Raw genomic sequence first — 14,440 nt, 5'->3', positions numbered from 1 at the left:
CAAATGATCTTTATGTCTTTAAAGTGTTTTTGACTTCTGACGTGAAAGACCACTCCTCTTTTTTTTTTTTTTTTTTTTTTGTGAGGAGACCTTATAGGAGCTAAGATCAGCCGATATCAATACCTAATTGCCACTTTGTAGCAGAAGATGATGGGCACTGGGGTAAGACAAGTAAAGAGCTTTACATCTGAGTCTGTGCCTATGGACACTTTGGGTACTGAGCCATCATTCAAGTATATACATACATATATATGTATATATGTACATATGTACATATACAAATTTAAATCAGCTTGTATATGCACCCCATAATCTGGATACACCAGCCTTTGTAAACTCACAATCTTGCTTTATGAAATACAGCTGTCCCTATGAGGCAGYTTTGTGAGCTTTACTTCCCCCACCCTCCCATTTTATTCTGCCACATTTYCTTTGAGCATCTAGCTTATAGATTTTCTTCAGGTAAAAGGCTACTTGGTTTCCACCTGTTCAATAATTCAAATATGCACATTGAATGCACACGTGGCACATTTATAGGTAGCAATGTCCCCTTTCCTCCCCCCCCCCCCCTTTTTGCAGCCAGGCAATTTGCATCTAAGTGTAAGAAGCTCCTGTTTGCCTTCACGTTTGCCTTTTGGTTTCTGCATCAACTTCCCCTACTTCTTTGCAGACTTCCACATATTGCACTTCTGGTGGGAGAGTGGAGCGGGCAGCAAGGCCCCCACAGAGCATCAAGGATTTGGTCRTGCTGGAAACATGACTTTAGAGCAGGCATGTACACATGATGTAGTGGCAGCAGGGCACATGTGGTGCTGGTGAGGACAGCAAATGTGAGCTGGCCATGCTTAAGATATTCTCACAGAAAACTGCTCTCCCTRGGTTCTTCCTTCACCTTTCTCCCTTCCTCCTGCATCGACTTTCACCTGTCCGGCATTTTCACAGTTGCACCCTCATTACTGGAGAAGTGGCAAAACAAGAGAGTAACACTCAGTGCACTAATACCCCATCAGAGCCTGCCTCGGCCAACTACCATCCCACGGGGCTGCAACACCAGGGCAGGGCAGGAGAGGCACAGCACTGGGAGACGGGCGCCTGTACGAAATGCTAGCGGGGAAGTGGACGGGGGTGGAAACGGTGCTTTTCATCCCACAAGGCAGTCGTTTTCCTTTCAGGATTCTGCCTGGTTTTCATCACCTTTGCTTTTCTCTGTTTCCCCTGAAACCAAGACACGTGTTTCACCATAGGGGTTTCAAAGGCAAAGATTAGAGGAGTCACTAAAAGGCAGTTGGAGAGATGCATCATTTACTGACTCCAATAGGAAAATTAAAGAAACTTCAGCACTAAATGAATAAAATTCCAACAACAACAAAAGAAAAATAAGCAACAAAGAGAAAATAAGGCTTCCTGGGAGAATATGCAAAGGATCACAAGCAGGAAATGAAAGAGAGTTTAAGAAAACAAGAACTGTATAAGAAGAGAAGATACACATGAGAAAAAGAAATAYACAAAATTTACAGTGAAGGATATGGGATACAGGGAAAAAGCTGACCTGGATTAAACCGGTGATTTTGCTAGTCCAATATCCCATGTTCCTTCAAAGTCAATACTAGATGCAAAACTACAACATCACATGCAGAAAAGCAGTGCAGCAGATGCTTACATAGCTGCAGAAGAAGCTCTACCCAAACCCTAGGCTGAGTTCAAACAGGCAAGGTATATAACTCCTTTATAAATGTATAATGTGGAAACGTTGTCTGTGATGGCATTCTTATTGATGTAACTCTCTATTTCTGTGAAGATTAGGTGCAACACTTTTTGAAGATACCTTGGGGCAATACCTTCCAAAAGGAAATTATGCTTTGTATTTCCTTTACAGTACAAGTGTCTTGCTTTTTAATTTAATTGGGTTTCCTTTGCTCCTGCATTATAATAAAGGTGTAAAAAGCAGTACCCAAAGTACTTTATACCACTTAGTATACATATATCATAAAAATATCACATCTTATTTGTCCTTTATTTCAAATGGTATAATCCTAATTTATATATATAACAAAGTCATTATTTTTCAGGAATCAGGCTTATGAACAAGGAAACTTTTAAAATGTGTTGCACAGCAGTTGTCAACTCCATTTGTATCAAATGCACAAGACCACTGCCCCAAATACACCTTGCTTAAGCAAATGTGGCAGGAGCCCTTGGAAATCTTTGATGAGCCACAGCCTAAGCAACACTCATAGATGAGTCTGGAAAGGAAGATTTTATGAAGCTGCTGCTACTAGTAAAGGATTTACAACCCAGATGCCAGAACATGCAAAAAGTTTTCTCCCTTTGTCATAAACTGCTCTTGGCGTTTGTAATTTTTTGTGCCCCTCTTCACCTAAAAACAAGAACACAGACGTTGCCCCAAGGGATATCACCATGAAAGGAAGAAACATTGCATTCATAAAGCCTTAGAATGACACACACCATTCAACGGTTATGTAATTACTCTGAAAAGCTACATATTTTAACTCTGAAAAGCTACATATTTTGAAAAGAGCTTTCACTCAGCAGAGGCCTGAAGCACCGCAATCAGGTTTCCATCCAAGGTATCTCAGCCAGCCTCAGCTAGGGCTTTTGCTCACCGCAGAAGCTGCAGCCATGTGTGAGTTAACATCTAGATTCAAAGAGTTTCTAAAGCATTTTGGAGATGAGGTTGCATTAAAAAGTATTACTGAGTCAAGATAATTTGAAGTAACAAATAAATAGTAGTCTTGGATACCTCTCTTTCCCTAAATTCACCTTGTTCTCTTCGAGGTTTACAAGCCTGTTTCCCTACAGAATTCACACAGACTGATGGCACACTAAATGACTACACAGAAGCAACAACGAAAGCAGTTACACCCAAAGTGTTGTCAAGTAAACTAAGTGAACCAAACAGGGCATATTCCAAACATGAACGTTTTTGAAAATTATTGTTTAGAGCCAGATATAACTCCCACAGACCTTGACTGTGCTCTGATACCAGGGTATGACCACCTAGATGGAAAAGCTGATTTCTGTTGGTCTCTGCCACCAAATTTCTATAGAAATGCTGTTCTGTGCTGCCTTTGAAAACACTAGGAAATCAGATTTTTCTCTGGTATATACCTCCATTGCAAAACAAATTGAAATGCWGGGAAGTGTTTTCTACCCTTTAAATCACTGTGATCTCAGGCCACAGGTCGGCCACTATCGTTACAGCTGACAAGGATATAACACTAGCTATAGTCTCCCCAGCACTGCTTGCCACACTGACACTACAGGAGTTGAACCATTATCATTCTGCTCTTTCTAACATCTCTTAAATACCATCTTTTTTTTTTAATTACTATTATTTTCTTAAACTTTCTATGAACTTGATGCAAAAGTTTTGGTAACTCTACTGACCCCTTGTTAACCATACTGCTAGACACATCCACCACGGTAGCTGTGGGACAGCTGACCGCATAGTAGCGACATGGGTGGGAGCAACCAATTGCAGGTTCTTTTTAGGTAATGCTGAAAGACGAGGTGAAAACGACTTACCATCCCAATTCTTTTTGGCAGTTAAACTCTATAAATTGCAATAATTCCCTTCAGAGAAAAGACAAATGGGATACTCTACATTTATATAATGGTTACAGAACACAGTTATGCCCTAAACATTTTRAAAGGAATTAAAATATTTTTTCTTCACACTTGCTCCAAAATAAAATTAGATTTCACTTTAGTTTGCATACATTCAAGATATAAAAGACAACAAATAGGCACAGGAATCTACATGCTGAAATAGTCAAGATGCAATGTAATTTACAGACCTTTACAAAAGCAGGTAACTCCTCAGTAGCCCCATTGCTGTATTTCGAAAGAMATGTTATGATTTCTCATGGCCAATCCTACAAAAAGGAGAAAGAGAAATTAAGACTAGAGGATTGTTGAAGGAAATGAAAGTAAGATCAGGTGTCTCCTTAGATATACAGTGCTAAAAGTCAGTGCAGAATTGGTTTAGAGGATCTTAAACATTTTAAACTATGYAAGCAATAAGCTCATAACAATTATTTAAATACAACAAAATCCAGGTAAATAAAATACAAAATAGTAAGTTTTGGGTTTTTTTAAACACATTATTGAAAGCAGTCTTGATAAGAATGCAATATTTATATATATTATACATAGTTATAGGACTAGATTAGGAAAAAAAGGGGGAAAAAAAGAGAATGCTGCACCAATTTATATTCCCTTTGAACTGCCTGTAATATAGGCCTTAAAGTGCATTYTCAAACATATAGCATATCAAAGAAGCAAACATTCATTTCTAGCCATGGCACTTCTAGGCTCTTGGTAAATGAAACCAGAAACAGTCTAGTGGAACTATGCTGTGTGATAAAGAATGTACTGATAGGTCCTGCCTAACATTAGTAAACAACTGTTTTTTCTTTTAACTGAAAGAAAGAATTTCAGCAGTAAAAAAAATGCGTCACATCTTGCATGAATTTTTCAATAGCGTCAAGGCAAACCTGCTGTTTCACACCTCCTGCTTATGCTAGTCAAACTCAAAATACAAGTCCTATTCCCCAAGATACATCAGTTGCTATGTTTTCAGTTATGACAACTATGATACACCAGTGTAAATCCAATACACTGTAGCTTTCAGCTGTAATCCCGCTGGAATCCACACCCGTTATTGTAAGGATAATTATCTGGGTATCCCCAAGGCCAATTTTTGCAGTTTTCACATAAAAATCACCTCTTGCATAAGACATGAAATTTAAAATAACTCCTTCACAGATATCATTGAGTCACCCCATTACCTCTGGGACAGATATGAATTATGCATTCTTTGATTCTCTTTAAAGTTTTAGATGCACAAGGGGACAGAGAAGCATCTAAATGATACCAAAAATATAAGGCATTCAAGAAATAATAACTAGTACGGTATTAACTGCTACAGTGCTCCAAAGGCTCCCTGCCTGGTCAAGAAAAGCACATAAAGCACGGAAACATAACAGCAGGCTTGCATGCTAATGGCTGCTAGTGACAAGGACTCATTGAATGTCACTGCTTCAGATACAGCCTACTGTTCATTTTTCTTATCTGTGTGACCTCTCCTTTGAAATGACTGATGAATCACCTGTGAATTAGCATCTCTGCTTCTGGGCATTTGCCACCAAGAAGGTATTCAGTTACATCTCTAATAAAATAAAAAAAAAAAATAAATAAAAAAGAAGGAAAAAAATCATAATCTTAATAGAAAAATCATAATCTTAACTAAGATTAGTCTGTTAAAGGGTGCTTGGTCTCTGCTGTAAAAGGACTACTTTTCTGAAGCTTCCTCGTTAGGTTAGCTTTTACCTCAATGCTATTTAAGAGTGTTGCTTGTCACAATACATGCATTCGTATTTCAGACTTGGCTAACATTTTCATAATTGGTGTGAATAAAAAGGAATAGCTGCTACTGCAAGAAAAAAGAAATTTCTCTGTTCTAATGCCCTGCTGCTATGATGACCTATTTCACACTAGCATCTGTTCTGTTCTGATGAACCACTCCAGATGTAAGCTGGCAAAACAGCACTGCAAGTATGTTAGCCAGACATTCACTGAGTGCTGCAGATGTTTTGTTCCATGCTTCACATTTAATGTGTGCCTGATTAATTTTWTTTAATTATTATTTCGACTACTTGGCCTACAGAATTTCCTATGAAGTTTYCAAAATCTGGGATCCAATCTGTAACCATTAAGAGCAGTTTCCTTCGTGTTAGAAGGTTCATTAACATCTGGAATAACAAGCCCAAAGAGCCTGCATTTGAATTGCCAATGCAGTGCCAACTTCAGTWATCTATTATGCCTTAATGTTATTTGCCTGAGGATTTAACACAATACTCAATTTCAGTTTCAAAATTACAGATGTTTGTAATATTCAGATGCATCCGTCTGACCAAAAATATTATGTCCCTTCTCTGCCTCAAGCCCTTGACCTGCATGAGGTTGACAAGGATATGAATGACTTGAGCAGAAAATGAAACACAAAAGTAGTTTTATCATGAAGTACAATATTTCTTCTGTCACTTAACCAATTTTTTTTTCCTCTCAGAATTACAGGGTAGACTGCAAATCTTCAAGGCTAGCAGGCACGACAGTCTAAGTGCTATTTAAAAGAATAATAATTTATGAGATGCCTTGGTAGAATAGCAAAGGTCACAGAGGAGGGTCCCCAGAGAGGGGAGAAAGACAAAGGTTACAAAGATGACTGAAGACTAGCCTACGGGAAGGGATTCTCTTGGAAGGAAGATGCTTTGTTGCAACTGCTTCATCCTACCTAACATCGGCCGGTGGTCACATCCAAACATGCAGCTCTCCCTTTAGTAGAGTGTAAGACATTGTTTATGAAATTTACTTCYGAAATACAGGGCCCGGCAGATTGACCATGTACACATGGCTCCTTGAGTCACAACAGGACGCTTAGCAGCAGATTTGAGGCCACTTTGTTCCATAYCTGGGGAGGTCAGATTTGAAAAACTTCCAAAGTCCTTGCAAGCCAKTCCCCAAAATATATGTCACTTTGGGGGCAGCCAGTACCATTTTCAGACCAACTAACAGACCAACACAGATTGTTTCACTGTTTCTTTTAGCAACAATGTGAAGAGTTGGTATATAAGCAGCCTAAGATACACAGCTGACACATTGCTTCCAGGCAGTTGTAAATTAGCACACCAGCCATCATGCTACACAGCAGTTTGGGCTGCTTTTTCTTGCCACAGCTACAGCATTCCCCCCTTCAGCTGCAGCAAGTACAGAAAAAAAGACAAGGATGAAGACAAGCAGAAACAACTCTTCTTGGCACAGCTCCACTCCGTGTAGCATCATTTCTGGGCTCATAAAATAAGCATTAACTGGTGGGAGAAGCCAGCGTTGCAAACCTGGGGGTAACCAGCAGTGTCTGCAGAACATCAGAGTGATAAAGAAAAGCTTAACCTGGAGCCAGCATGCAATACGAGACATCTCTTATCTCTCCAGAAATGTGTGGCCATAACCAGTTTAAGAACTGACAGTTTCCAACTGCTCCTGATCAGCTGTGAAAAGTTTCTGCAGCCAGATCAATGGCTGACACTTGCAGGGGAGGCCTGTATGACTCTGAAGTGTACAGATGTAAAATTTGCCAGTCAAGGAGAGGTTATTGATCACTGAGCGTGTAAAGGATTCCTCATTTGCTGTAGAACAAACTACTAGAGCCCATTTTCTTCCTATCTCACCTCCATGCCAGGCCTCCCAAGTTCCTAAGTAGCGCTGCTGAGGGACGGCTAACCATTCAGCTAGGTTTACCAAAGGCAATTCTCAGAAATTCTCACCTATTTTCTGTATTCAGATAGCTACTTGCTGAAGGGGACAAATGCTCTGGACATTACTGGCATCTGCATTCTCTTGTTCTGGCAGTCATCTGCCTTTTATCGTGGCTGATGAAGCCTTTTTCAGATCATAGAAATTTTTTACAATCTCATAACGGCAAGGAAATGCCAACAGAGTGTGCCTTTGGGAGACCGAAGGGTAGAAGGTAAATGGAAGGCGGGATGCAGCAGAGCAAGCCTCAGATTATAACGGTATGTTTTATTCTGTGTATCATCTGCAGGAACAAGGGAAAGAGAACTTAATGGCGCAGGAAAGCTGCGGACACAATGAATAACCCACGAGATGTCCCCTCCCAAAGGACAAATTCACAGGGCACATCGCCAGGGAGCCCTCCCGAACCTGACCGGGAAAGGAAAACGGTTTTTTCAGTGTGCGTTTTGCCTAACACTTAGAGTTGCTTAGTGCAGCGCAGCAACTCCTTCACAGTGCCAGATCTTGATGGGMTCTATGTGTGGGGGTTTTATGCTCTCTGGTGTTGGTTTTGAGTGCTCCGTCTACCTTTATTAATTTTAAACAGAATGGGGGGATGTAAATTCACCATTGGGATATGTCAGTGTTTGCTCAACACGCTCTGTATACCTTTATTAATTTTGCATAGAATGGTGGATGTGATTTCACTCTGGGGGAAAATCAGTGATAGCAGAAGGCCTTTCCCACAGCAGGGGAGCAGTGGGGAAGGGGAGATTATTTCTCTGTGGGTTTGTTTTGAGTGATTTGTGTGCTTTCATGGGTTTCTAAAGCTGGGGAACTTGTGCTTTCATGAACAGGCAGTTTCAATGCCATGACCTACTGGTCTAAAGAGGTTGATTATCTTAATGTAGCATTTGTTMTGCAAGTCTTACAGCTTACAGTACATTTTAAAAGCAGCAGATGATAGCTTTTTATTGTGCAGGAAGAGTATATAAAGGGTGGAAATTAAAAAGCTTTCAAAATTAAGAACAAGTCTTATTTTTTTAATATTGCAAGTGCTTAAAAAGTACATAAACTACAAAAGGGTTTGCTGTTTGACAAARGTTTACAAGATTTAACTTTTGGCTCATTGCAAAAATCACTCCAATCAGCGCGAGCAGCTTGGCAAGCTGTCATTTCTGCTGCCACAGTTCCCAGGCCTCCAGTGGCGTAGAGTGCACAGGGACACTTAATTGCCTGGGCTGCTATGCCCCTGGGCTTGGAAGAGGTGTTTGAGGGAGTTGCTCCCTTGTGGAGACATTCACCAAAGCCTATGGAAACTCAAGGTTTTATGCACAGGCCTCAGGAGGAAAAAAGAAGTGTGCCAGGCTTGGGAGGGGTCAGCAGGGACAAAATYCATCTCTGTTATCCATCTTTAACCCACACCGCAATGCTACACTCCATCATCGCAAACGCTGTGATGCTTCTAGACTCTTGGTCCTTGTATGTCTTTTTTCATCAGTATCATGTTTACAAAGGGAATGTACCCTCAGTGTCCTCTTTTCTGGAAAAAAAACACCCTGGTGAAAATAATTTTCATGCCTCCCTTGATTTCCAGAATCTCCTGGAAGGTCAAACCTTTTTTATACTTAGCTTTGTCAAAGATGGAAAATACTGAATGTTGGTGCCCTGAAAAGTCTGCACCCTTCAGGTATGATTGCCAAAAGGCAAGGAAAATAGGAATAATGTTCATTGTTCAGTTTTTCAAGGCAGAAAATATATACTTTTTCATCCATAATCCTGCAACGTCGGGTACGGAGCCTGCTTCTAGTTTTGGAAGCCTCCGCACATATATTTTTTTTYCCTCTTTTTCTCCTATTGCCTTTCAGAAGGCAAAGTAGGAGAATCCCCTATAGCTCCTCCAGCACATAGTGGCAGATGGCCAGCTGCATGTTTACTGTGCAGGGCAATGTAAGTTTTGATTCCTCTGTATGTCTGATTTCTCTGTGATTCCTCAGCACAGGGACCTGTTAGGGGCAAGAGGCCATGGGGCATTGGTATCAATGATCAGCAATTTGGGGACAGTTTGCTCTATGCAGATGGGAGGTGACTTCTCCCAAGGGCAGTCTAATGCTTTTGTTTGCACTTCCCCAGGCAGCTGTGACGTGGAGGGCACCTGACCAAAMGGCAGAAGAACTACCTGTTTTACTGATCAGAAGATGTCTTGGTAAGATTTATAATGATAAATAAGAACTCCTTAGGATTTATATTGCTGAAGAGTGCCTTACTGAGAATACTGCTCATAATAGACTTGAAACAGTGAACTGAATTAATTACTTGCTTGATCAAAACATGTTATATACTTGAAAATTGAATTATGGAATAGCTGGCTCTCACTGCACACATTTATGTGTCAAGTTATTCTTTTCCTAGGCTAGTGCAGCTGGCACATGAACTCCTTGCATGATGGATGGCTGGGAGGAGAGTTTCTGCACTGGGACAGGAGAAGCTTGGTTACCTTTCTGAGCACCAGAAAGAGCAGGCAGAAACAGCCTCAGTTGTAAAAATGGATGAGGGGAGAGGGGAAAAAAGGGGGGGCAGGGGGATTGAAGCTGGTTATTATGAGCTCTGCAGGTCAGCACTTTTATTCTTGCTGAATATGGCTGGATTTTGATCAGGTTGGAAGGGAAGAGAAAGGGTGGGATTTGGAAACTGGCTTACATCCATCGCAGATGATAATATGCACCTCAGAGGAAAAAAAACCAGTAAATATCAGATACATGTCGCAGCATGCAATGCTAGCARCCCTTAGGAAAGGCTAAGGCAATGATACTCATCAGCTTCCTCGCTATGCTGTCAGCAGCCTGGCTGTTCCCAGAGAGCAAATGCAGGCAGGCAGGAGAGGGAGGGGGCAATGGCAGCTGGACATCCCTGCCTATCTGTGCACCTTATTCAGGACCCTGCTTACTGCAGCCCATGCAAGGGGACATCAGTCTTCCAGTCCTCCATATCCTTTGTCCGTTAGCTGCATCCTAGACAAACTGCAGGTCAGCAGTGGTAGTCTGTGCCCAGTTCCTGCCAAGTCTTCCAAAAATAGAATGGGGGCCAGACTTCTGCTTTCTGTCCTTGGCCTTCTTGCGAGCTGCCTTTCTCTTCTCTGTTTCAACGCAATTGCATTTGAAACACTGGAGGCTGAATTTCATTCAGTCATTGCCTTAGCTATTCTCTTAAAACCCTATTTCTGTGGAGACTGACTCCCAAAGCTTCCCATATATTCTACTCTCTCCCTCAGAAGAGAGTAACCTTCCTTCATAAGGTTATGATAGAATCATAGAATAACYTAGGTTGGAAGGGACCCCTTGAGGTGACTGGTCCTACCCACTGCTCAAAGCAGGTAGCTTAGGGCCTTGTCCAGTGAAGTTTTGAAGCTTTAAGGATAGAGATTTCACAGCCTCTCTGCGTGTCAGCGTTTGACCACCCTCATGGCAAAATATTTTACCCTAATATATAATCAGAATTTCCTATGCTCCAAATCGTGTCTGCWGCTTCTTGTCCTACCAYCACGCACCTTGGAGAAGAGTCTGGCTCTGTCTTCTCTAAACTCTCCCATTAAGCAGTTGCAGACAGCAGTAACATCCCCCCACTGCCCCTCTCTTCTCCAGACTGAAYAAGTCAGCTCTCTCAGCCTCCACTCATACATCTTGTGCTCCAGTCCCCTACRCATCTTGGTGGCCCTCCACCRAACTAGCTCCAGTATGCCCATGTGTTTCTTGTATTGGATAGCCCAAAACTGGACACAGTGCTCCAGATGTGGTCTCACATGTACCGAATAGAGGGAAATAATCAGTTCCTGCTAACCTATGTCCAACTGAAAGCATCCAGGAGGCAGCAGAGCACAGAGCTAGAACAAAATGCCCTAGAAATGTGTGCCCAAAAACGTGTGCTAAATATACAAAGTTTTGGCATGAGTGGGCTAGCACTGAAACAAGTTGATGACAACAAGCCACCTGCCCCAGAGTAGTAGCAGGCCAGTCAGTTGAGAGAGACTGCACAGAAAGGAGAGAAGAAAGGTAGGGAACACTATAATATTTCAGAGTACATAACCACTTGAACATTAGTATGAACCAGCTGCAACAGAGCTTAAATTACTGCTGATCCTAACAAGAATAAAAACAGCAGTAATTTGCCTATTATAATATAATAAAGAACTGTATCACACAAACACAGATTTTTTTAATATCAGTGTAGCCTGGTTTCAACACTTTATAGATCCAGCATGACTAGGCCATAAAATGGGACAGAAGCGATATAAACCAGTGGAATTTCTGTAACCTAGTACCAAAAAAAAAAAAGAAAAAAGACAAATAGACAGACAAGACTATGATCTAGTTAATCTTTGCCAAGAGGTGACATATTTGACTCTCTTCTATATAGACCTAAGTTATCATGCAAATAGTCTTTCATTGCCCTGCCAAACTAGATCTCTAATACACAATAATGTATCCTCAGTACACCAGACATAAGACCATGGATAACAGCAGCAAAGAATTTCTAAGAGATACCAGGAAGGACATGCATATGCATGTGGCTGGAACAATAGYTATGCTTCTTTCACCTTTGTGAATAACTCCCTTAGCAAAGAGCCATTTTAGTACTAAGACCATGAAGTCTGCCTGAGAACAAGTAGCAGCAGCAAGTCTACAGAAAACAACTTGGAGCTTGGAGAAGAATGCTTTATCAAGCTTGCAAATACTGGATATATTCACATAAAAATTTTTAATTATTATTTTTACGGTGGCAATAGTAGCAAGAATAGTATCAGTATTTGGAGCTGACCATAAGGAGAAAAACAAAACAAAACTTAGGCTTTTTCTTACTTTGTCACTAGAAGAGAAAAACAACAATCAGAGGAGGCTCTTTGGCAGAAATAACATTCAAACTAGTGGAAAAGCTGGCAAAAGTTCCTGTTCAGTGCAATCATATGGGGAATCTACACAGAAAACATGAATTCTAGTTAATATTTAAGATATTATTCCAGCGCTGTTATGAGATCACGGATACTTTTCAGCCACATGGATTCACTACGATCAGGGACAAGTCTTCAGGACAAGACTTCAAAAAAGTCCTTTTAGATCAGGGACACAAGCAACTTTTTTCAGTTTTCTTGGGCAGAAGACACTGTTGAAATGTGAGAAGTTATAAGTCAGTACTAACTTTCTCCCTAATTTTTTTTCCTATAACTTTATTCCCCTTTTGTAAAGGTGATGATAGACTTCTGATTTATTTGATATTGGCTTCTTAGAGTGGTTTACCTAGGATATAGTCTTGTCCTTGACCAGAAAATTTATGCACTGATGGTATTAATGGATTGATTTTATTCAGAGAGGTCTTTTGGACTGAACTGCCTTTTCTCAAACGAATGTCCATAGCTAGAGGATGCTTCTAGCAGGAGAACAAGCATTTGCCATGTTTGTATTTATTGAAACTAACCTGATAGGATTGGGGCCACAAAGCAATTTTTGTGGTTGGAAGAGGTTAACAGAACAAATAAGGTTGAGAGCTGCTGTCCTAAACTATTTAGAGTAGAGAAGAGCAAAGCCAGAATTTGGAAATACATATTCCTTTTCAGACTATGGGCTACAGGAATGAACAGTGCTTGCAAGGGCTCTGTTTCTTATTAGATAAACTGTTGAGCTTGAGATTTGCTGAAGCTTCTTGCTGGCCTCCACTTTCACTCCCAGTTGTTGCGTGTTGTGTTAATTAAGCCTGGAGGGGATACGYGTGAGTCTCTCTATACCTACGTTCGTATACAGTGGGTTCTGCCTGAGATGAGAAGATGCTTGCTGGCTATCTGATCAGTGAGGAAACCTAAGGGATTCTGCGACTCCACACCATCACAGTAATGAGGGGGCAGATGCTCTTGATGGCAGGAAAGGTCATTATTTTTCAAAACATTTTCCCTACCCACATCACCAGCTTGCTCACTTCCAGTTTAACAAGACAGAAATCAGCTTGATAGAGACTTTGAGAAACAAAAGTATGATTAAGATCCTAAAACCTTCACTGTTATATTTCAGATATGCCTTTGCCGTGTTACTACTGACTTTGGAGCCTCCACCCAGAGACAAAAAGTTTTCAGTAAACAAATATTTCAATGAATTAAAAACAAATCAAAATAAAATCCAAATCCAACAACCACATACCCAGACATACTTTTCCAAAGGAGAATCTTAATGGTATCCTACTATGTCTCTTTAGCTTTGCTTGTGGAAAGTTTCTGCAAAACCAGATGGTGTCCACTGAACACCAAACATGAGCAAGAATTCTGTACTGGAATTAATTCTTAAAGCACTYGTTTTGCTGAGATGAGAGCACTGCAAAACGTTTGCACTCAAGCAACTACAGAGACACAAATTAAGGTCATGTTTTAAACAAAATAGATTCCTCCTGTGCCTGCATGTGACATGTATGCACCTTTGTAATGTGGCATCTGTGCCATGAGCTAATAATATGGAAAAGCTGCACGGACAGGTGGGTTATATCAAAGACTCTGTTAGTACAAACATAGGTCATCTCTGGAAAACAGAGAAGCAGGTTCTCTTGTAGMCCAGCCCTAAGAGCCATACTTTGGAAGAACAGCAGCAATTTGTGCAGCTGAGCTGCTGTGCTTGCAAGTACATAAGCATGTTAAAGATAATAAAAGCAAGGAATTAGTCTCATAAGCCATTTCCAAATACAGTCATCATCTGCATACATGTAGCATGTGATGAGTTTGGCATTCCATAAATACAAACAAATGAAGAAGTATGATATTTCTCTGAAACACAAGCTTCTACTTTCATACATGCTCTCCAATTAGACTGAAATACTTCAATTTAGTTTTTAAAGCTTCTGAACATTGAAGCTGTTGTAAAAATTAGAAAGGGTTTTCCATATAGGGTAAAGGAGTCATAAAGAAAGCACAAGCCCATTCTGACAGGATGTGCAACAAAAAAATCCTTATACAAACTTGACAACAAGTTTGCAAAGAGAAATACCCAGACTTCTGAAAAAATAATCTCAGGTAAAGGTTTGAAATTCATACTGCTTATTAGATGTACAAGTGGTTATCCAACATGAATTGGAAGGAGAAGAAAATCTGGGGAGG

At 40.6% G+C, this 14,440-nt stretch overlaps 1 protein-coding gene across 7 annotated transcripts in view; it reads right to left on the bottom strand.

Annotated features, from left to right (window-relative positions):
- Positions 1–14,440, bottom strand: part of ENOX1 (ecto-NOX disulfide-thiol exchanger 1) — a 362,080-nt gene that overhangs the window by 246,573 nt on the left and 101,067 nt on the right. For all 7 annotated transcript variants that reach the window (XM_085309444.1, XM_085309441.1, XM_085309448.1 and 4 more), the window contains one exon: positions 3,819–3,896. The gene's annotated coding sequence lies outside the window, so the exon portion shown is untranslated. The remainder of the gene's footprint in view (positions 1–3,818; positions 3,897–14,440) is intronic.

The sequence above is a fragment of the Rhea americana genome, unplaced genomic scaffold (assembly GCF_003343005.1).
Source record: "Rhea americana isolate MKP2758 unplaced genomic scaffold, rheAme1 scaffold_3, whole genome shotgun sequence".
NCBI lineage: Eukaryota > Metazoa > Chordata > Aves > Rheiformes > Rheidae > Rhea > Rhea americana.
Note: the sequence above shows the minus strand (reverse complement) of the source record. Positions and strands in the feature narration are given on the sequence as shown.